Source organism: Rhinolophus sinicus, linkage group LG03, assembly GCF_036562045.2.
Source record: "Rhinolophus sinicus isolate RSC01 linkage group LG03, ASM3656204v1, whole genome shotgun sequence".
NCBI classification, from domain to species: Eukaryota; Metazoa; Chordata; class Mammalia; order Chiroptera; family Rhinolophidae; genus Rhinolophus; species Rhinolophus sinicus.
The window spans coordinates 28,812,199-28,834,350 of NC_133753.1; the positions used below are offsets into that span (position 1 = coordinate 28,812,199).

Here is a 22,152-nt window from a genome sequence, read left to right on the forward strand (position 1 = left end):
CGCCTAGTCCACCCTTCAAAGCAATTTTGGAACTCTTTTTCTGGAATGGCCATCAGAGCTGTTGTTGTATTACCCTTGATGTCCTGAATGTCATCAAAATGTCTTCCTTTCAATATTTCCTTTATCTTCAGGTAAAGAAAGAAGTCATCGGGGGCCAGATCAGGTGAGTAGGGAGGGTGTTCCAATACAGTTATTTCTTTACTGGATAAAAACTCCCTCAGAGACAGTGCCATGTGAGCTGGTGCATTGTTGTGATGCAAGAGCCATGAATTGCTGGCAAAAAGTTCAGATTGTCTAACTTTTTCACACAGTGTTTGCGGCACTTCCAATTAATAAACTTGGTTAACTGTCCAGTTAGTACAAATTCATAATGAATAATCCCGCTAATATAAAAAAAGGTTAGCAACATTTTTGCAACAAGTTCTCAAACTTAATTGTCAGACCTCGCATACCAATAACAAAAGATAATTACAAGTCATGTTTGACTTCTGCAGTTACAAGAGGTGCTCAAAGTGGTTACCATCAGCTTCCAGACACTTCTGATTATGGCGAACTACTGCTTGAGCAACGCTGACCAAAGTGTCCACTTGTATACATTTTTTTGGCACCCCTGGTATATGCGTACACAGTGGCAAATGGCAGCATAGTGTGTGTGTGTGTGTGTGTGTGTGTGCACAATATATGCATATGCATTCTAACAGCTCATTCAAGAAAAATAAGCAAGACCTGAATACGTCAGGTGTGCCTGCAGAGTGTCTAAAGTGATGTCTTCGAGAGACGGAAGATAAAATTGGTCTGATTTCTCTGGCTAGCAGGGATGATGATTCTGTTCTTACTGCCCAAGGAAAAAATGTTAGACCTCAATCAGAGGATTTATTCTATGTGTTAGTCTCTACTCAACAATTTTCAATAAAAATGGCATTTTGGTCACTTGTTTAAAAGAACAGAAATTTATAAAAGCAGCTAATATACTACATGGAAGACTATAGCATGTTATTTGACTTCTGAAAAGTTGAGTTTTATGTGTGTAAACTGGGAACTTCAACATTGTGATTATATTAAATAACTACTGAATTATTCACTTCAAATGGTTAATTTTATGTTATGTGATTTTCACCTCAATAACAAAAAGGATAAGTCAATCAATCAATCAATCAGTCAATCAATCAATCAATCATGTGACACTCCAAAAAAACGGTAACTTTAAAACTGACAGGCCTCATAATCAGGGCAGTGGGAGCTTGAGCATGAAATAAATTATTTCATTCATTGACAAAGCATTATGAAAATAGCAGGCACTGTGAACAGTTTTATGTTATATTCATACCCAAACTGATATACTCGTATACGTATATATACTATATACATATATATACTATATATGATGAATCTGATTAACTCAGATATATCAAGTGAATTGATTATAATCCTCTATTGTCAGCTAGAGAGATATGCGACTCAGTTCTGAGTCCTTGAGCCAACTATTTCAAAGAAAACTCCCTCTATAACCATGGGGAGGACTTGCCTTCAGGGATCTGTGAAAGCAACATGAGCTCCAGCATGGAAATTTCTCTATAAAATGGCTCATATCTAGAAGTGTCATACTCTTGATTAATATTTGCTAAATAACCCATCAAATCCTAAATACCCAATTCTCATCTATTATCTCTTTGGATTTTTTTATAGCAACTTTCTGAGATCTATAGGAAAGTTGATCTGAGCTTTATCCTCATTAATATGATAAAACTGGGGCTCAAAGAAGTTACTGGAATTGTACTTTCTAAAGGAGGTAGGACTCTAAGCCTAAATCTTGACAATGTCCAACTAACAGCAAAATATCAATTAAAATTAAACTTTAGCAAACCTATAGCATCAGAAAGCAAATCAGTGTTAGCCTGAGACTGGAGGAGGGAAGCGAATTAACTGCAAGGGAACATGAGGAACTTTCTGGGGTGATGGAAATGTGGTTCATAAGCGACACGTCTCCCAAAACTCATCAAACTATACATTTCACTGTAGGTAAATTAAATTTTTAAAAATTTGCAGTTAATATAATCTCCCAATTTTGCTTCCCGTAAACAAGAGAAATTATTGATCTTCCGTATTGTATTCTGACTGCCTTTGTCCAGAAGAACTAATTATTTCATTTGGATCCGCTAGTGGTAAACATGTTCTCTCTGTCATCGTTTCTCTGACGTAAAATGCTATGACATTAAATTATGTTTCCAGGTTTGCATAGGGGGATTTTCTTTTCATATAATGCCATGTGTATTTACCTTTCTTTGGTTGCCTACATTGAAGTATGTTTTTAGTATCTGTGGTTGTCACAGTGTTTCTATTATTAGGGTTACTCTGGGGATCTGAATTAACTGGATCACTCACGTTCAGAGCTCAAAACCAAAAGAGCAAACATTTCTAAAGGGCAAAAAAAAAGCAATGTCTTTCCTGAGAAAACAATACTCTTCCCCTTTTCAAACTTCCTTTCCCTCAGCTGAGGGACACCCACAAGTCCACCCTTCAGGGTAAGAGCGCTTAGTGAGAATGCAAGGCTTTGGTTTCCTATTTTGGAGCTGATTCAGAATTCTGATGCTGTTTTACTAGAAGATGGATCCTATATCTCTGGAGCTCTGCATAATACATGGAACTGTGTAAATAAATGGTTTGCTGATGTTTTTGAGAAAATAATCACATTTATATATTTTCACAGCACTTTAAAAAGTGCTTTCACATTAATCACGGTACTTAAAGCAACAACCTTGTAAGGGTGGTACTATTGTTAATCCTATTTCATAGAGATATCAAACTCAACAGGAATATATGTAATTTGTCAAAGACATCCAGGTCTTAAGTGGTAGAATCAGTCAGAATTTTGTCCCATAGCTTGGCCACTACTCATTTATAACACATTGACTCTGATAATTTCACTTGGATCAAAAAGCCATCCCTCTAGAAGGCGCTAGAAGGAAGTATCTAATGCCTATTTCCAATAGTGTAGACATTGATCACTTTGCTAGACAAGAGTTCCTCACGAGTAGGGAAAGAAATAAAGAACAAACATGATGGAATTATTCACCTACCACATATAAATCTACCAGATACATAAACTTTATCCAATCTAATGGCACTACATCTCATTAACTGTGCATTTCCAACGTCGCTATATTTACCACTCATATTATATTTTGCTAAGCATAATATATTCATCCCTCAAAACACTGGCCACCCACTCCCTTCTCTATGAGTTCTTCACTGATCTTCCAGAGTGAGCTGTTTTCTTCCTCTGCACTACTTGATTCATATCAATAGACCATCATTTACTATCTGACATTGTATAGTTAATTACTATACAATACCAGTCTGTTCCACTGGTCTGGGGGCACCTTGAAAACCAGGACCAAGTCTCATTCACCTCTGTGCCATTGCACAGCACCTGGTATGTATCAGATTCCCAGGAAATAATTGCTAGAAACTCACTGTGGGACCTAACCATTATTTGTGATATCCTTATCCATAAATGGGTAATACAGCTTAAGAGGCCAAACTTTACTATGGCCCAATCACTGTCCCAAAGACACAGTAACTCTGCCATTATAATCTGACCTCCAAATACAATTTAAGAATTCTATTTTAACTGCTAATAAAATTTATCATAGGTCTCTGGTTCACAAGGGTCTGCTCACTCTAGACATCAGGGTAACAGGAAGCCCCGTCAGTAAAGTGAACTGCATACAGGATAGAAATCTGAAATCTAAGACAATCCCACTCTTTTAGGACATCTGGCTACTTGGCTAGTGGACCACCTAATCCACTTGATCTAGATGATCCCATTTATTTCACACCAAACCCTGTGGTAAGTATTATACGCTGTTGTAGAGGTACACAGTTCGAGAGACAAAGGTCTTCAGACACCATATTCCATGTTTTTCTACTGTACTATGCAGCCTCCATACACATACCCTCAATTTGAAGTAGGTAATCTGCAGACAAAGAAGATGAGAAGTGGTAAAGGAGGTTAAAGCACAATGCTAACCCTTCTCACTTCATGCCACCCACTTTCCTTGGATCCTGGAGCCTTCTGATATCTTATTTGGCATTCTGCAATCCCCTCAACCCTCTTCAGGTTGAACCAATCCTGCCTCTGGTAACTGTCTCAAGGCTCCACAAAAGTTCCAATAACCAACTTGTGTCCACTTTCCCTTTCCTTTCTTTCCTAGTTTTTAAAAAGGTAAATACCCTATGAGATGCCGCTTGCACCTCTGGCGTTCCCCACAAATTGGTAAGGTCCCTGATATTCCACATGATGTCTTATTGGCCCCTCCAAAATCTTCTCACAAACCCGTAGCCATCCAAAACACTACCCACTCAGAAAACTTTCTCTTCTTTTCTGCTCTGGTAAGTTCTATCACAAAGCTTATAAACATCTGATAATACGTCAGCAGTGTGGCTCCATTCCTGCCTGTAAGTCATCCCCAGTCCCAGAAATCTCAGAAAACTAGGAACTTTTTAGGCCTTCAGATTTTATTTAGGGTGGTCCCAAATGGACTAGGCATATTGACCAATATGACATCCCTACCCCTGATTACCAGGAGAAGATAGCTAGTCAAAATAGTCTTACTGACTTAGAAGCCATAGTCCTACATAAATACAAGTCTCACCCCTACTCCATCTTTGTTCCCTGGTCCCTAAAGCTCTATCCATTGTTTTCAGTGAATTTCAATGAAGTCGCAAGGAAGGGCATGGATCAGAGGGTATGTTTGCAGAGCCATCTCAAGGGTTTGGCAGAGTGGGACAATCACCCACCCCTGTGTTTCGGAGGCCTGGGCTTTCCCAGGAGAGAAGTATAAGGCAGTTAGAAGACAAGCACTCAAAAGGTGAAATTTACATATAAAAAAAATTTGCTGCTGATTTTTCTTTGCACATTGCTTTTTGGCATCCCTTTTACCTACTATCCATTGTTTATGACTTTTGCATTCTGGTTTCTGATGATCAAGGCTGCCATTAGTGCTCATTTAAACCAGATGTTTTCCACAAGAAAATGTCAGATGAGGGGGAAGGGCTAGACCCATTATGAAAGAACGTAGGCCTTACAACTCTCCTCCTCCAGGAGACTTCGCAGATTTGACTCAGATTTCCGAATTGAAAGCCTGACATATTCTTTTTTGCTTACAGTAAAATGGTTTGTGTGTTCAAACAAGAACTAATGTCAGGGGGGGAAAAGCAATGTGAAATATGCTAATCTTTATGTGTAATCAATACTAAATAAATCTAAAATGTAAAACTAGAATTAAGTGTTTATAATGAATGTTATTATAAAATAAGATTGAAGTTCAAAAACCTTATTTAAATTTTGGTTGAAAATATGTCATTAACATCACTGGGAATATCTGCCTATGAGCCCTCATTCCATCCCATCCCTTCTATGTGGCTGTTTGCATTCTTACTCCCTTAGGTCTTCCCTGGTTTCTAAGAAACAAGAAATTGGTTTTTTTGCACAAGCTGGTTAGATTTGGTTTTTTATCACGTGCAAGGAAGAGTCTTGACTAAAATGTTGCATTACGCATTAGAATCTTTTGTGTTCAAAGTATGTTGCTAGGATAGTTTGCTAACAGGCAATCTGCAAAAGTTGCAGCAAAGTGCTTGCAGGTATTCTCTTACCTTCAACTCTCACAAGGCACCAGTGAGGTAAGTGCCATCTCCTCCATGCAGATAAGGAAACTAAGGCTCAGAGACTTGCTTACAAACTAATGGCTAAAACTCCTGGGGAGGATTCTAACCTAGGTGGATGCTATATCTTTAAATATAGTATCAGAATTCTATCAACCTCCTAAACGAGTTGGGTTAGGGGGCAGGTGAAAATTCCACAGCAGGGGTCCATGAATATACATTTCAACTGCACTTAGTAAAAAGGCTTAAATGATGTATTTGGATAGGTTTTTTTACCTTCCTTCACCACCAAATCCAAACCTTTCCTGCATCTGATTAAACAAACTCTGCCTTGGGGGTGGGGGCTGGGGTGGGAAGTAGGAAGTGTTGCTACAGGGCAGCTTGGGATACCAGCTGCGAGTTTCACACAACGTTGACCTTCCATCCCTGTCACCCCCCAGTATCTCAGGTCCCCCCATCTAATACTGCCCCAGCCACTAAATAATAAAGGCAGAACTTGCTCCTAAAACCTTGGACTCTGAATCCTTATGCGTCCCTGTCTCTTCTTTCGTGCACTGCTGCTTTTCCCTCCTACTCTGTCTATAATGTCACAAATACACAGCAACATTCACAGGGAACATAATGCGCAAGTAAGTAAGCATTATTACAAAGTGAGGGGATTCTAGGGGACCGGGTGACATCCATCCAGCAGGGGGTTAGCCCCTGTGGCTAGGATCGCTGAGCTTGAACTCAGTAGAAGAAACAGTCTCATCCACGAATTATCCTTCAGCCCCCTTCCCTGCCTGACCTGGCCCACGGCCTCCTGCCTCAGATTCCCTGGCTCCTCTCTCTTTTCTGTTTGAATCTCACAAGTTCCTTCCACCTCATTCCTTTTCTACTCACAAAACCCAATACCAACCCTATGCCTGTTACAGGTTTGGGGGTGCAGGGTGAATATGCGTCTCAGCTACACTCACCCCTTTACATTGGGAGAAGCAGAGATTTAAAAATGTCTGATACAGAGGGTTGCACTTTACACGGGGATTGCAGTCTCAAGTTGGTGTGTAAGGCAAAATTTACATAGTCAAAATTACCCTAGGAAATCCCTTAAACCTCCCAGTACAAAATATATGGTTCTGTAGTTACAACACTGCACAGTAATATGTGTATACAGTAATGTGTATAACACATAATTAAAATCACAAGTGCAAAATACAATTCTGCAGTATTTTTAATTATACACAAGAAAGAAAATGCATAGTTGAACTTGAATAAATTAAATGGGATGCTGATGCGACTCTCAGTATCTTTCACCCCAACTCCCACAGGCTTTTCGCACACTTCTAAATAGGCTTAAGAGCTCTATTTACATGAAAAGACAGACAACTCCGGGAACCTCTGAGGCCATCTCTTAAGATACACAATCACCACAAAAAGAAAAGGGAGAGCATTCTTTCACACAGTTCTCTTTTCCTGTTTTTGCCTTGTGGCAGGAACAAAAGAAGATTTCTGAAAGAGAAAGCTGGTCAAAACTGCAGGCAATCACTTCTGTGCAAAGCTGTGAAAGGTGCTTTCCTTTAATAACCTGGAACATCCACTGCATGCAGCCTTGCGGAGACGCAAGGGTCTTTCTGACCAATTGGCCCAAGGACTCTGAAGGATGCACCAGCTTTAAGAGGAAATCAATTCTCAGATACCATGAGGAATAAATAAGAAAGGCTCATTCTAGCTGAGTCTGAGGTTACATTAGGTACTTAAAAATTATTGGAAGATTAATAATTTTTGCAAATGTGCTTACTGTTTTTTAAGAACTCATTCTCCAAGTATATCTTTAAATATAGTATCAGTAATTGTGTGTTAGCTGTTGAATGTTCTTGGGAATGTGAGTGATGCTAGCTTTCAAAAAGTCCCAGACTAAATTACTCTGGTTAAATCAAATTATACCAGAGATCCAAATCTCACAATAGAAGAGTTAGTGCCACCATTACAATCCCATCTCATCACCACCCATTTTAATACTAGTTGATACTGGTTTGACTTATTAGCTGAATCCCTCCACTGGGATGTAAGCACCTGGAATACAGGACCTCTGTCTTGTCCACCACTCTCTCCTCAATGCCTAGTATATGCCTGGCCCACAGCAGATGTCCAATCAATATTTGATGAGAGAATAAATGATTCACAGGCAAAAGACCCATAAAGCTACGGCCATATAACCTTAGTCCTCCGGCTTGGGCCACAGCATTATGGTCAAGGCACGCACCTGCTAACTTAACTGGTGCTTGCTACCGTAAGTTCTAGGAAGAGGCCAAGAGGGAAAACAGAGCTTTAAAAGGTCAACTTGCAAGCCTGAAATTATAGACAGCCAAGAATGATCATTCAATTGATTGGTTACAGGTTTGGGGGTGCAGGTTTGAAGGTTCTCTACATACGGCATTCCCTCTCTGAGAAAAATGGAGAGAGCCATCAGAGTCAATGTAATCACTGGCTGTTTACCAAAAGTATCTAGGATGACTACGAGAATTTACTTCATAAAATGTGTTGCCAGCTTCTTTGAGTAGACCTGAGCTAACGTGAAAATGCACTGGTGGTACTCGGTGCATATATCCACCACAGACCTGGGCTTATCCTTGGTCTGCAATCCATCTTGCTTGGAATCATATGAAACTATGGCCATTTATAACCACATTGGCAGATTACAACTGGCACTACATACTTAACCTTGTCCAATTATTCTTAGTCCCTAAAAGAAGGGCAAATGCCTTCTTGTTAAATCTCATGTGATGACCCAGTAAAGGCCTTTTAAGTACTCTATTTGTGCTGTGAAAGTTTTTAAATCATCATCCTTTTTTTTTTTTTTTTTTTGCATTTTGTTCAGTTCCCTTCCCCCACCCCCCCCAAAATAGCAAGAAAGCAGATAGGCCCAGTGGGGGAAAGGTTAAGTGGGAAATGACTAGGACGCTGACAGCACCACTCCTCCACAACTTCCTGAAATCCTGACGCTTCATCTAAATATGATTTCCAACATTTAAAAGTGCATTGACAGTCATCTAAAAGCATTGTTTAGCTTTCCTGGAGAAAATCAAGAATTTTAGTAGGGCACTGTAATTGCATAGTTTCTAGGAGTGATAAATATGAAAGTGCAGTAAAGGACAAATCTCAACTCGGAACAAATGGCTTGTATTGATTGATGACTGCTCGAGCGCATGTTTGTTTAGCACCCCCCCCCTTCTTTTGAAAAGAGGTTCTTGTATAATTCACATCGTTTCATTCAACAAATATCTATAGAGCACCTTCTATGTGACAGGCTCTGTTTTAGGTATTAAGATTGTAGCAACGGCCAAAACAAATCTCTGCCCTAGCAGAGCTTACATTGTCGTAGGGTCAGTCGTGTTGGTGTGTTAGTTGGAGGACTGACAAGTAGGCAAGTGCAGCTGCAGTCAAGAGGAAATCGGATCAGGAAGAAGGGAAGCCATGTAAAACCTTGGAGGCCATGGCGAGGGTTTGGGATTCTATTGTGAGAAAGATGAGAAGCAACTGAAGGGTTCTGAGCAGAGGAGTGATAGAAGATGATTTATGTTTTAGAAAGACCACCCTGGCTGCTCTATGAGAATAGATTTGAGGGCAAACATAGAAACAGGGAAGCCAGGCGATTACAGTTGCTTAAATCACTAATCATGTTGACTTGGTTAGCATGGCAGAGCTGGAAGGGTTGAGGAGAGGATGGGTTCAGGGCTTATTCCGAAAGTAAAGTTGACAAACTTGCTGAGGGATTCAATGTGGGAATGAGGAAAGTGGAACCAAGGATGACTGACTGTGAGGTTCTTGGTTCTAAGCAACTGAGTCAATAGTGTGGCATTAGCTGAAATCATCAGGATTATGGAAGCAGCAGCTTTGGAGAGAAATCAAAAGCTCTGTTTTGAATATGCTAAGTTTGAGGTGCCTATTAGACATTCAAGGGGAAGTGCTAAGAGGCATTTGTATATGAGTCTAGAACATGGACAGAGGTCAGAGTTGGAACCATCAGTGCATATAATTGATTTTTAAAGTCATGGGACAGGTATAAGAAAAGATACAGAAGTTAAAATGTTAAGGCCCAAGCCCTGGGGTGATCTGAGTGTGGAAGAGGAAGAGGAACCAGCAAAAAAGTCAAAGAGGACCAGACTTTATATTTAAAAAAAAAATTTGGGGGGGCTGGCCCAGTGGCTCAGGTGGTTGGAGCGCCGTGCTCCTAATGCCGAGGTCACCAGTTCAATTCCCACATGGGCCAGTGAGCTGCGCCCTTTACAGCTAAGATTGTGAATAACAGCTCTCCCTGGAGCTGGGCTGTGAGCAGCCGGAGGTTGGCGTGAGGCTGGCAGTCATCGTGAGCGGCCGTCAGCAGGCAAGAGCTGCTGTGAGCAGCTGACCGACGACCGGTGACCAACTGCCTCAGCTGAGGAGGAGCACAAGACTCATAATACCAGCCTGGGCCAGGGAGCTGTGTCCTACACAACTAGACTGAGAAACAAAGGCTTGAACCGGAGTGGGGTGGGGGGGAAGACAGGGGGAAAAATTTTTTTAAAGAAGCATGATGTCTCAGAAACCAAGCCAAGTGAAAAAAAATGTATCGTATATCAAGGGTCAACTGTGTCAAATGCTATTAAGAATGCACATAAGATGAAAACTGAGAACTGGCCATTGAATCAATAGAGTGCAGGTCATTGGGAACTTTGACAAGAGTTGCTTTAGTGAGAAGATAGGAACAAAAGCTCACTCAGAGTGGTTACAGAAGAGACTGGATGGGGAAGAAGTGAAGACGACGACATATGACGATTTACGTAAGTCTTTTGAGTTACGTGAAACAGTGTAGCTAGAGGAGCAATGTGCAATCTAGGGTAGATTTTAAAGATGAGAGTTATTCCAACATGTTTTAATGCTGATAGGAAGTGGAGAGGGAAAAATTAATGAGGAAAGAAAGGTGTGAGGTGTGGAGGTGTGATGTGTTCAAGTAGGTGAGAGTGAGTGGGATCCAGTGCACAAGTAGAGGGTTGGACTTAGCCAGTAGGGAGAACGTGGGTTTAGATGAAGTTGATAGATTTGTTCGTGGCAGGATAAAAAAACAATCTCTTCTGATAGCTTCCATTTTCTTGGTGAAATTAGAAAAAAAAAATGTCATCAGGGAAGAATGAAAAATAAGTATCAGAAGTTAGAGAAAGGAGGTGTGAAATGGTCATTTCAGAGAGGAGATATTAGAATGGCTAGAGAGGACTTTACAGCATTCAAGTAAAGTTTATGAATATAAGCACAGACAGTATGTGTTTTCAGTGAAGGCAGAGTTGACAAGGAATTAGGTTTAACTAGGATAGCTGTCTTGCTAAGTGAGTATGTTGAAAGGAGAGGAAAAGAAGTTGAGGATATATACAAGGTGGTGATTATTGCAATGGACTCAGTTTGGGGTAAGGGAGGGATCTGAGGACTTGAAGATAATTGGTATAAATCGTTGGTTTGGGGATCTTGGTGTGGTCAAAGTAATGTTGGAATGGCAATAATAGAATAAATAAGATATAAATATAAGAGGTGGTGGTCAGAGAAAAGAATACTTGAAGTCATGACTTTGGAGGAGGGGATGGTGAAATTGGTAACATCAGGTATAAAATAAGACCATCAGAATGGGCTGTTGAAATAGGATGGAGGAAAAGTTCTTGTGGGAGTTCTTTTCATCCTGAAAAGCCAGAGTATCAGACAGATTATCTACATGGGAGAGGAGGCCATTGATAATAATTACAAGCATAATGTGGAGAGAAAGGGAGTCAGGAACCTAGCAGGCTCCTGATCAGGAGGTCAATCAATGACTATAGTTTAGAAATTGACATTTCATAAATCTAATTTCCTCCAATTTAGGGTTTATATATTTTCCCATCTCTAATTAGAATCTAACTTTTACCTCTGAGTAAACCCAAAGTCTAAAGGGTTAGGGCTCTAGGTATCAGTAACTTATTAAGAACAAGTCCAAAGTACCTGAATAAGTAACAATAATCTCGTTCAGGTCCCTATACTAGACACTGTGGCTGCCACAGCCGTGTATACTTCTAATGGGGACCACCTACTTACAGTCTGTTCTGCCAGTGTTGGTACAAAGCACGACCCTCCCTTCTCCCTCACATTCTTTGATATAGACAAGTGAAATTTTCTGTAACGGTTTCCACAAATGCAGCAACAAGTGGCATCCTCCCTCCCCTCTCCCCAACCATGAGGCTGCTCTTGTGCCCGCCTACAAAAATTCTAGACCCTCCACTGCCAGGGGCCTAAGTGGTCATTTTTCAGACCAGGGTTACTCATGCCCAGTCTGAGTTGACTAGACCAGAGTTAAGCAACTGAGTCAAGGCCAAGAAGTGAGGGGAGAATATGCCAGTGGGTGGTGGGTTCAGGAGAAGCTGCTCAGGCTGTAGCTGAGACACATCAGTGAATGAGGCTCCACAAATTCCTGCTGTTGAAGTCGACCTTCCCATTACCAGCCTCCACGCAGCTCCACACTACCATGGCTCCTGTCCTTGAATTTCCTGGAGATTCTTCCTCTCTTACAGTAAACTTTGTTCTGAGTGGGTCTTTATTCCTCGCAACCATAAAAGTTTGATTTGAACAGTACCAGTATGTGAAGGAGGGAGAATATAATAATTATCTCCAGTGAACTGTCTCATGTGGATGGTCACAAGCTGCCCTCAAAAAACCAGCAACTTTTGGGAAAGCCTCGAGTGGGAATATAGTGGGAAAGGTGCATTCATTGCTTGACCAACACACACCCACAATCTGACATCATTCCCTGCATTGTGAACTCCATCCTATGATGACATAGTTTCATAAAATAAATTATATTTCCAAGGAACTATAGAAATCATTATTAGTAACACACACACACACACACACACACACACACACACACACACACTCTTTTATTAGTCAGTGAACCCACAGTCTTTAAGTTTTATTAAGACACAAAGCCCATGGGAACTTTCCAAGGTCACAATAATTTGTTATCAGCTACAAAGATATGTTTCTGAATAAGAAAAAAACAAAGAATCAAAACCAACAACTGGTTTCAAATCTTACTAACCATGTCCTTTCACGTAATCATGTTTCTGAATCTCACTGTTGGAAGGTGAGTAGTAATAACTTTCTTTCAGGGTTTTATTAATATTTAAGTGAAAGAAACTATATTGACCTTTAGTATCACGTCTAGCACATAGCAAGTATTCAAAAGATATCAGTTCCCATCCTTTGGTTTGAATGTCCTTACTTTCCCATAATTAATAAATCTATCTATTACTCAAAAGTCTTAACTATCTGCTGTGTGATTCTCCACCATTTTAAAAGCACAGGGTATAGAAGAAATAAAAGACATAATAGACTCTACTTTTACAGAGCTAACAATTAAGTTAGAATGCCAACATACATCACAGAAAAGCAACACTTTAAAACCCCAGTATATTCATATATTAAACTTTAGGGTTTTGTAATATCTTTATGATGGGAATCTTTAATAAAAATTTTTACCCATCCTACCACCTTAACAAATCAACTGTTTTCATTTATCCATGTTCCCTTCTCATCTTGATCTATCTATCTATATATATATATATATATACATTTTATAATTTTATATTCTGCTTTTATTGCTTACCGTTATACAAAAATCTATGAATGCACAGTCAAAGCCATAACTTAACTTTAAATTGCTATCAATTAATATAACCACAATGTATTATTTATGTATATTGTAGTTTAAGTAGTCATTCTTCTATTGTTAGACATTGAAGGTGTTTTTCCCTTTATGAATAATGCTACAATTAATTTGATTGGTGCATTGACCATTTGTAATGTTTTTTTCAATTTCAGATTTAATTATCATTATATTATCCTAGAACCTATACTGCAAGCCAGCAATAAAACGTTAAAACAAGAAGTTTGTTCTTCGAAATATTGATCACTTACAATCTCTTTCATATACCTTATGTGAATAAAACCAGATTTTATGTTGATGACTTTGGTATTCATCTGACTCTATTTGATTGCTTACTGTGCCAAAAGTTTATCTTTTTGTATCAGCTCTCCGATCTGTAGACGTTTAGAGGCAAGAGAGGTTGGTGAAGGATTCAGACAACAGGAAAGGCTGATGAAGGAGGTGGGATTTGACCCAGGTTTTGAAGACACAGTAGGACAGTGAACTGACCTCACAGAAAAGGGACATTACAGATAAGGAAAACAACTTGAGAGAAATATCGAGGTAGGACGACTGAGCAGTATGACTTGCAATTTCCCTGACAGCCCTAGAGGCCTTTCTGGGGAACAGCTGCAACAAGCCTGAATAAGCGGATTATGGCCATATATCATGGAAGGACCTGAAAGCCAGACATAAAAACTGAGACTACTCCAACTGAAATTAACTCAGAGTCACAGTCATCAAATCAGACGAAACATTTACACGGACTTTAAATGATAAATCTTCTCTGGGGGTGATATCAGATACTCAAATCCACCTGGCAGGATGAAGACACCTCTTACTCCTTTCCATGGAGAATACTTAGCAGACAGCAGGTGGTGAGAGGCATGACAGAAATGGCAAGTGAAATGGCCACCAACACTGGCCAGGACAGGTAACAAGGATGTGATAACTCTAATTATGAGGGCTATAACTCCAGTGACCAGTCCTCAAATTCAATGCCAAATAGGACAAACTTGTATCCACTTGTCAACCTCAGTGCGTCACCTGACCAGATCTAGTCAGAGGTGAGGTGCAGCACATATTTCTTTGGTTGACCACAGTATAATGTCCTGGATCCAGATGAACTTTCTTTGCACAGTATTTATTATTCTAATAAACCAAATGGAATGTTTAGAGATGACTGAAGCAATCTGATTGGCAAACTTACAGGGCATTAATTCTTCCAAGGTGACTGATGCATAAAAAGTGAAACTATAGCACTCATGTAAACAATCCATCTGCCTCATTTCCCTCCCCCAGGCACCTCTAATTTTCAGCTTATGTTAGCTGTAAGACGAGCTAATGTTTTTAGTGTAGAAAAATGGCATTATCCCAGACATAGAATTTACTTTAAGAAAAAGAGGAAAAATTCCACAGCCATACAGATTGTATCAATAGGCATCCATGACCAATGATTAAGATGAATCACTATTACATTTTGGCAGATAGGTGAGACCGTGGCACAAGCATCTCAGAAACTAAATACTAACGTATTCCAGGCATCAAAAGTCCCCCTTTAGGTGAGCAAATTGTGTGATAACTTTTGCCCATAAATATATATACATACTTTTGAATTATTCCCAAAGAAATGACTGCAACTCAACAATATAGTCTAATTGTCTCGTTCTTTCAAAACAGGTCCCTTCCTGTGGGTACTTAAAAATTAGAGTAAGTGACTATCATATGAGGCAAACAACTTATAAAAGGAGTTGGATAAGTCAGATATGAAAGCAGGACTTGAAACTACGTGTCCAGGACCAAGGTACACAAGCTCTTTCCTGGAGCCAGACAAACCAAGTAGGTGCCCTCTAAGGGCAAGTCTTAATTAATTATCTCCAGGTAATTACCTTACACTTATCTTTGACAAATCTTGCTTTCCACTTCTTGTTGATATTAACTCTTTCTATCAACCTTTTGTTTATGCTTGTCCTTGAATTCATTCTTAGACCCAAAAGAGGAAACTTTAAAAAAATATTTGAAACATAAACTCCTTAAGATATTAATGTAGATTAATAGAGTAAAGGGGAAAGGAAAAAAAAGAAGGTAGGAAGAGCAAAGTGAAGGAGGAAGAGAGTGACAAAGAAATAAAAAAGAGAGTGGAGAAGAAAGAGAGGTCCTACGTGAAATGGGGGGCAGATGAAAGGGGAAGGGGAGGGAAGAGAAGAGACCAAGCAGTTGTAATTAGGATGATAAAGAGAATTATTCCAGAAATGAAAGCATCTAGGCCAGGGGTGTCCAAACTGCGGCCCGCAGGCCAACTACGGCCCATGATCCATTGTTAATTAGCCCACAGCAAATTCTAAAAATATATTTAGTTTACTTAAATAAACCAGGTGAGGCAACACGTACTTCACCTCGAGTGAGTGGCCCGGCTGTTTGTGTATTTTACCGCATATGGCCCTTGGTAAAAAATGTTGAAAAAAGTTTGGACACCCCTGATCTAGGCAATAGCGAGGGATATGCTGGACTGTTTTCCAACTCCTCCCACGTCACCTCTTGATTTCTCAGTACCCAGTGAATATTTATAAGGCCCAACAGTATGCCTTGCATTCAGGTAGACAGGGGCTCTTCACGTACGTATTTATGCCACGGATCAACTTGAGTGTCTGATGAAAATACAAAGGAAAACACTTTTATAGAAATCCAGTTTTCCAAGTAATTTTTGAATATGTAAAATTCAATAAATATGCTTCTTAATCCCTTAAATAGTCAAATCTAGTGGTGGGTCCAATATAACAACTATGTCAACATAATGATGAATGTAAAGAATATTTCAAGGTATCTGGAACCACTGAAATGTAACATGAAGTATCTGTAGTTTAAAAGCATAGGTACTGCTACTACTACTGTGGTTTGTTACCTACATTCAAAATTGAAGAAAATACTCAATTTTAGTTAAAGGTGAGTGAAAATGAAGTATAATTTTTTTCTTTCACAAGTTCATGAATATCCTGAATTTGGGGGTGGGGGAAGAAGGGCTCATTGACCCTGCCTAAGAATCTCTTATCCTATTCTTATATAAAGAATAAAAACAACTTGAAGAGTCAGTCTCACTTATTTTATAAGCCTTTTAATCTAAGAGCAACATGAGATTCCACAAAATCATGCAGACCAAAGTTGCTGAGGAAACTAACAACTCTGAAGAAACGTAACTGAAGAAACAACTAACATGAAGTGGCACTGATTATAAAGGCTTCTTGGAAAAGGCAAGTCTTTTCCAAATTCCTAAAGCAGTGTTAACATATTGGGGACATTGACTAATTGAAAAACTTAAATATGAGTTCTATTTCATACCACACATCAATGTATGATCCAGACAAATTAGAATTTAATATAATTAAAACTATTCAAAACATTAAGGGAAAATATGGGCATTTTTTTTCTTTGTTGTTAGTGATTGTTGAGACAGAACAGGATTTAGGATAGTACTTGAGGCCAAACAAATACACTAGTAAAATATGCATATGTTAATATAATGAAGAGGGGAAGGGTATGAGCTCACAGGCCAGACTGCCTGGGTTTATGCCACTTCTATTTATGTTGACTCTGTCTGTACCTTAACATCCTCATAAGTGAAACAGATAACATTACCTACCTCCTAAGTTTGTTGTAAAGAGTAAATACATATAAATTTATACAAATAAGACAGTTGACATGGTATCTAACTGCTGAAAAAAAAAGTGTGTCTATTATTATTATTATTATTATTATTATTATTATTGCAGCTTCTTTTAAGGTCCTTTTAAACCTAAAAGAAATTATAATGGAAAATACTGACGTGTTTGATTACACAAAAATGTAAGACTATTGTATATGAATGGTTCCATAAACAAAATTAAAAGACAAGTGAAAAACTAAGAAAAATAACTGACAAATATGAGAGACAGTTAATGGCCTTAGTATATAAAGAATTCTCACAAATCAATATAAAAACATACATTAACATTCCAACAGAAAAACAAACAAAAGACATAAACGGATAACTCACAAAAGACAAAATACAACATATGGAAAATTTGTTCAAAAGATTTAAGGATATGATAAAATACCTAAAGTAAAATGTTAAGTAGAAAAAAATAGGACCAAAAGTATATATAGCATGATAACAATTTTATAAATACACAAATACATTGAAAAAAGCATGGAAGGAAATATATCAGAATGTTAAAGGTATCTATGGATAGAGGATTATGAGTAAGTGATTTTTATTTTATTTTTTATATTTTTCTGCCTTTGTGAATGGAGAATTTGACCAAATTTACAATGAAGAACATTTCCTTTTAATAGAAAAAAGAATGTAACATTGTAGCATTGCTTGAAATAGTGAAAAATTAGGAGCCATCTAAATGTCCATCAATAACAAATGAGTTAAAAACATACATAATACGCATACATATATTCAATATGACTTCATAGGCAGCTGTTAAAAAATAAAGTATTTTTTCGGCAATGTTTTTACATAAAAAGAAACAAGTTATAAAACAGTTTATTTAAATATGAATACTTAAAAATACTGTGTATATTTCTCCATTATTTGGCAAAAGGGGTGTGTGTGTGTGTGTGTGTGTGTGTGTGTGTGTGTGTGAGAGAGAGAGAGAGAGAGAGAGAGAGAGAGACAGACAGACAGACAGACAGACACAGGGAAGGATGAGTGCTGAAGGAGAAATAGGAAAATATATTAAGGCCAGGAGGAGTACATTGAATTTTCAGAATCTAAGATAGGAATATATTTAAATGTAAATCAAAAAATATATCCAAGCTACATTTGCATTATTTTAGATGGCTTCTATTTCTTTATCCCCCATTGATACAATTTCTCAAAACCTACACTTGAGTCTCTACACAGACTAGTTACAAGAAAACCAAGACCGAATCATGCTCTAAAGTTCAAAATTTCCACAGCTAAAAAGCAGTGTTGTTGTTTTTCAAACATCGTATTTTGCTGTTTTCAAGTTTTAGCTGCCTAGCTATCGGTATACTCAAAGTCCTGCAGGCTGTAGGATTAAAAGAGGATTTTGAGCTCTTTTTTTGTGGAAGCTGCAAAAGACCCTTTAGAAATAAGGGACTCAAGAAAAGGCTATTGGCTGTGAAAAGCATTCCTTTTAAATTCTCAATAAATACCAGTTCCTTCCTGTGCTTTACGGGTTATGAAGGTTTCCCCAGTGGCAGACAGGTCAATTTTTATGTGCATAACTGAGATAATATAGCTGAATGAGAACTACATTCAGTCGTAATAGACATTGGTATTTTTCCTATAACATTAGAAAATGGAGAATTTTTACATGAATTAGCATATTATCTTCAAACAATGTTCCTCTTTTTCACAGTCAAAAACAGTATTTCACACTTTTATAAGGGCTGCCTTGGAAAAGTACAGCACTAAAGTCTGAAAAAATTCAGTGGGGGATGAGCAAAAACGTTGGGCCCAGCGGACATGGAGGCAACTTAAGTGGGCTTGTGTACAGAGAGAAACAGATGTGATGCCTGTAGGACGCTTCAGAGGGGAGAGCCCATCATGGGACAGTCTCTTTTCTTGAAATGATTGCCTTTATTTTGTTTTCCTAAACGTTAGAGTCAAATGACCACTCCTCCACATTCCTTCAAAAGCTTCAACAAGTTTTCAGCTATTTACTAGCATTTAAAAGAGAAAAAGACTGGCACCTCTTTCCTTCTGTAGTTCCACTCCCCTTTACAAAAAAACAACAACACGGGCTTGGCTCTTTCACCTTATGCTTTTAAGAAGGAATTTTAATGGGATGGAGCCCTTGGAGGTGCACACACTTGGGAGGGAGGAGCACAATAGTAAATCATACCTTACAAAGGAGTGGAGCCCACTGGCCACTGCCAGGGATGGTAAGTTCCTAAACAAAATCTGTCTAAAAAAAAAAAAAAATTCCTCCTTGAAAGGTACAACAGAAGAAGATGGATCGCTCTTTTTCTCCAGGTCTGTCATACAAGAACCAAGGACTTGTCAATGACTCCAAATAGCAGGGCCTTGACAACTGGTCAAAGACAAAGTTGGTTTGGTCCAGCATCTCTCTTAGCTCTGGAAGCCTTTTCCTCCCAATTAATATACGTTATGGGGCTGCACTGGAAAGCTCAATAAACTGACACTCAAGAACATTAGTTGGCTTTTTTATGCTGAAAACCATGGTAAACGGATATCTACAGCTTGTATCCATGCGGGTGGAGGTGCCGAACTGCCGGTCCCTCTGCGAGAAGCCTGCGCTGCGCTGCGCTGGGGCGGAGCCCCCAGCTCACCTCTGTCATCCTGTCTCACCAAGGATCTCTTCCCGCCTGTCAATGTCTGCTACTCCTCTCCTCTCCCTCTCCTCTCCCAGTTCTCACTGTTCGACCCCAGCCCCTCAGGTCACTGGTTTTGAGCTGTCATTGAGATGTAGGTATGAGGCCCTCAATGAGTTAATGCCGGTGCTCTAGGGCTATGAGCAGGCCTGGGCAACACCCGAAAGGCCTTGTCCCAGAGAATTTGGCGGAGGATTTTTCCACCAATGGATGAAAAGAATAGAACTACTACCACTATGCTGTTCATCTGGGAAATATAAATCCAAAGAATTCCTGAATATTTGAAAACATGTAATTAAAGGAATTTAATGTTGGTTGTTTACCTTAAAAGTAAACTATATATCTCTATCCCTTGAGCATTATAATGAGAAAAGTAAGCTTCTTGACTCGGAAACAAATATAGAAACACCCCGTGACTCATTTCTACCATTGTTCTATTCTAGAAACTTGAAAGCATGGCCTGCATAGTGAAGACCCACATAAAAATGCACATACATTTGCTGTGGTCCTGAGAGCAGGAGATACCAATTAATTGGAGGGTGTGAAAATAAAGATGGGACAAATGTTGGGGGGGGGGGGTCGGTGAGGAAAGAGGAGGGAGGAGTGACAAACAACAGCAAAAATATCATAAATAAATAATTCAGAATGGATGCTAACTACAAAAGTGGGAGCAAAGCCAGGCTATAGCTCAGAGACTGAATCTAGGGTAATTTTGTGCAACACATTTATTCACTAAAGCACCAAAGCAGCTATTAGAGGAAACAATAAAAAGGTCCCCTCCCCGTGGAAATTTGAGCCCTGCTTTGGAATTTTTATGACGTTTCATTCTTAATAAACAAGAGGGTCTCACAACCCTCCTCTAGCTTCAAAGAATCACTATGGTGGTGGCCTGCGATTGATAACCTCGGTCTGATTTATACATGCTGTTTCAGGTATTCTCAAAAATTTGTTCTTTATGAAAAAACAGCAGCTCTGGCAGGCACACACACAAACAAACCCTCCTATCCCTAGCCCACACGATTACTCTGATCACTGTGACTCACCTAAGTCACTCGAACAAGGCCCCTTCATGTCACCAGTGCCTTGTCCACTATATTAGGAGATTACCAGTACCCCCAGCTACAAACTGAAAAATACCCTGCAATTCCAGTTGGAAAGTAGTGGAGGGTGTGGTATGAGTATGTGTGTAAAACTAGTCCAGTATGTTTTTGTTTTATGCAACAAGTAAGTTCCTGAAAAGTCAAGGTTTAAGTACTTCTTTTTTTTTTCATTTTTGTAAATGGCATCATTTACAATTCATATCAGGAACTTGCTGTTTAATGAAATCCGATTGTGGTTCCAGTTGTAAAGAATGCTTTTGTAATTAAAATAAACTCTTTTTGTTTGATCAACTTTATACATTCAGACTTGGTTTTACTGGAGTTCCTTAACGCAGAATATACTTAGAGTTTTACCAGTCTTCTTGTTTTGTTTTCATGCTATTCTTTTCTTTTTCAGCAAAAATCCAAAGTATTTCTATACCCCAGTTCATATTCTTCACAACATGAAAGGACAAAACTGGGGCTGCAGCTTTATTTAGCTTGAGTGTGTCCTGTGGCATTTGAGGCATCCGGGGTAACAGACACTTGGGGAGTGCTGAGACACCAGCAAAGTCATCAGGGAAAACAAACTGGACGCAGCATCCCACCGCCTGTGCAGCAGGATTTCTAAACCAGCCACAGAGCTGAACCACAATCAGGCTGCTCTTTAGAAACACAAACCTGTTCTGTATACCTGAATTAGTGAGGGCCGCATCTCCAAGGCGACCAGCTCTGTCACTGCTGCCCCTCTGCCAGAGCAGCTGACACTACACAGGGCAAAGGTTCGGGCTCCTTTCCCCCAAACCCTCCATGACCCACTGGCCCAAAAGGACAAGAGTGCCAGCATCATTGGGTGCATCCATCCCAGTCTGCCATTTCAAAGCAGCTGCCTGCAGGCCCTGTCTGCCCTCTGCTACATGAATGCAATGGGGCAGAAAAATTAAAATGCTGGGGAGCTGGGGTGGGGGAGAAAGAAAGAGGAAAACCTTAAAGACAGTATCTTGGAAGCATATGTTTTAGAATCACTGCAGCCAGTTCCCTGTCAAGAAAATATTGGCCAGGTTGGTTGGTCCCATCTCATGTAGCCACAGATGGTTTATACCTCACTATTCAGGACCCTGCTCCCAATGTAGCAAGAAACAAAGGATATCATGCTTTGCAGTGTAGTTATTCTGCCACCTAGTGTTAGACTTGAAAACAAACGAATAACATCTTTCAAAATACATGCTGTGTTAGAAAAGTAAGAAGAATCAAGAATATTGCTAAATTGCATTTTTATTTTCTTTCTAAAAAAGAACATCTTTCACTTACACTGGTGGCCTGGGGAGGCATCACCAACAATTATAGCAGTCCTTCTCATTTGAATAAAAAGCCAAAGAGCATTAG

At 39.3% G+C, this 22,152-nt stretch overlaps 1 protein-coding gene across 7 annotated transcripts in view; it reads right to left on the reverse strand.

Moving 5' to 3' along the window:
• RAD51B (RAD51 paralog B) overlaps positions 1-22,152 on the reverse strand; it is a 614,669-nt gene that overhangs the window by 290,530 nt on the left and 301,987 nt on the right. The gene's annotated exons all lie outside the window — the stretch shown is intronic.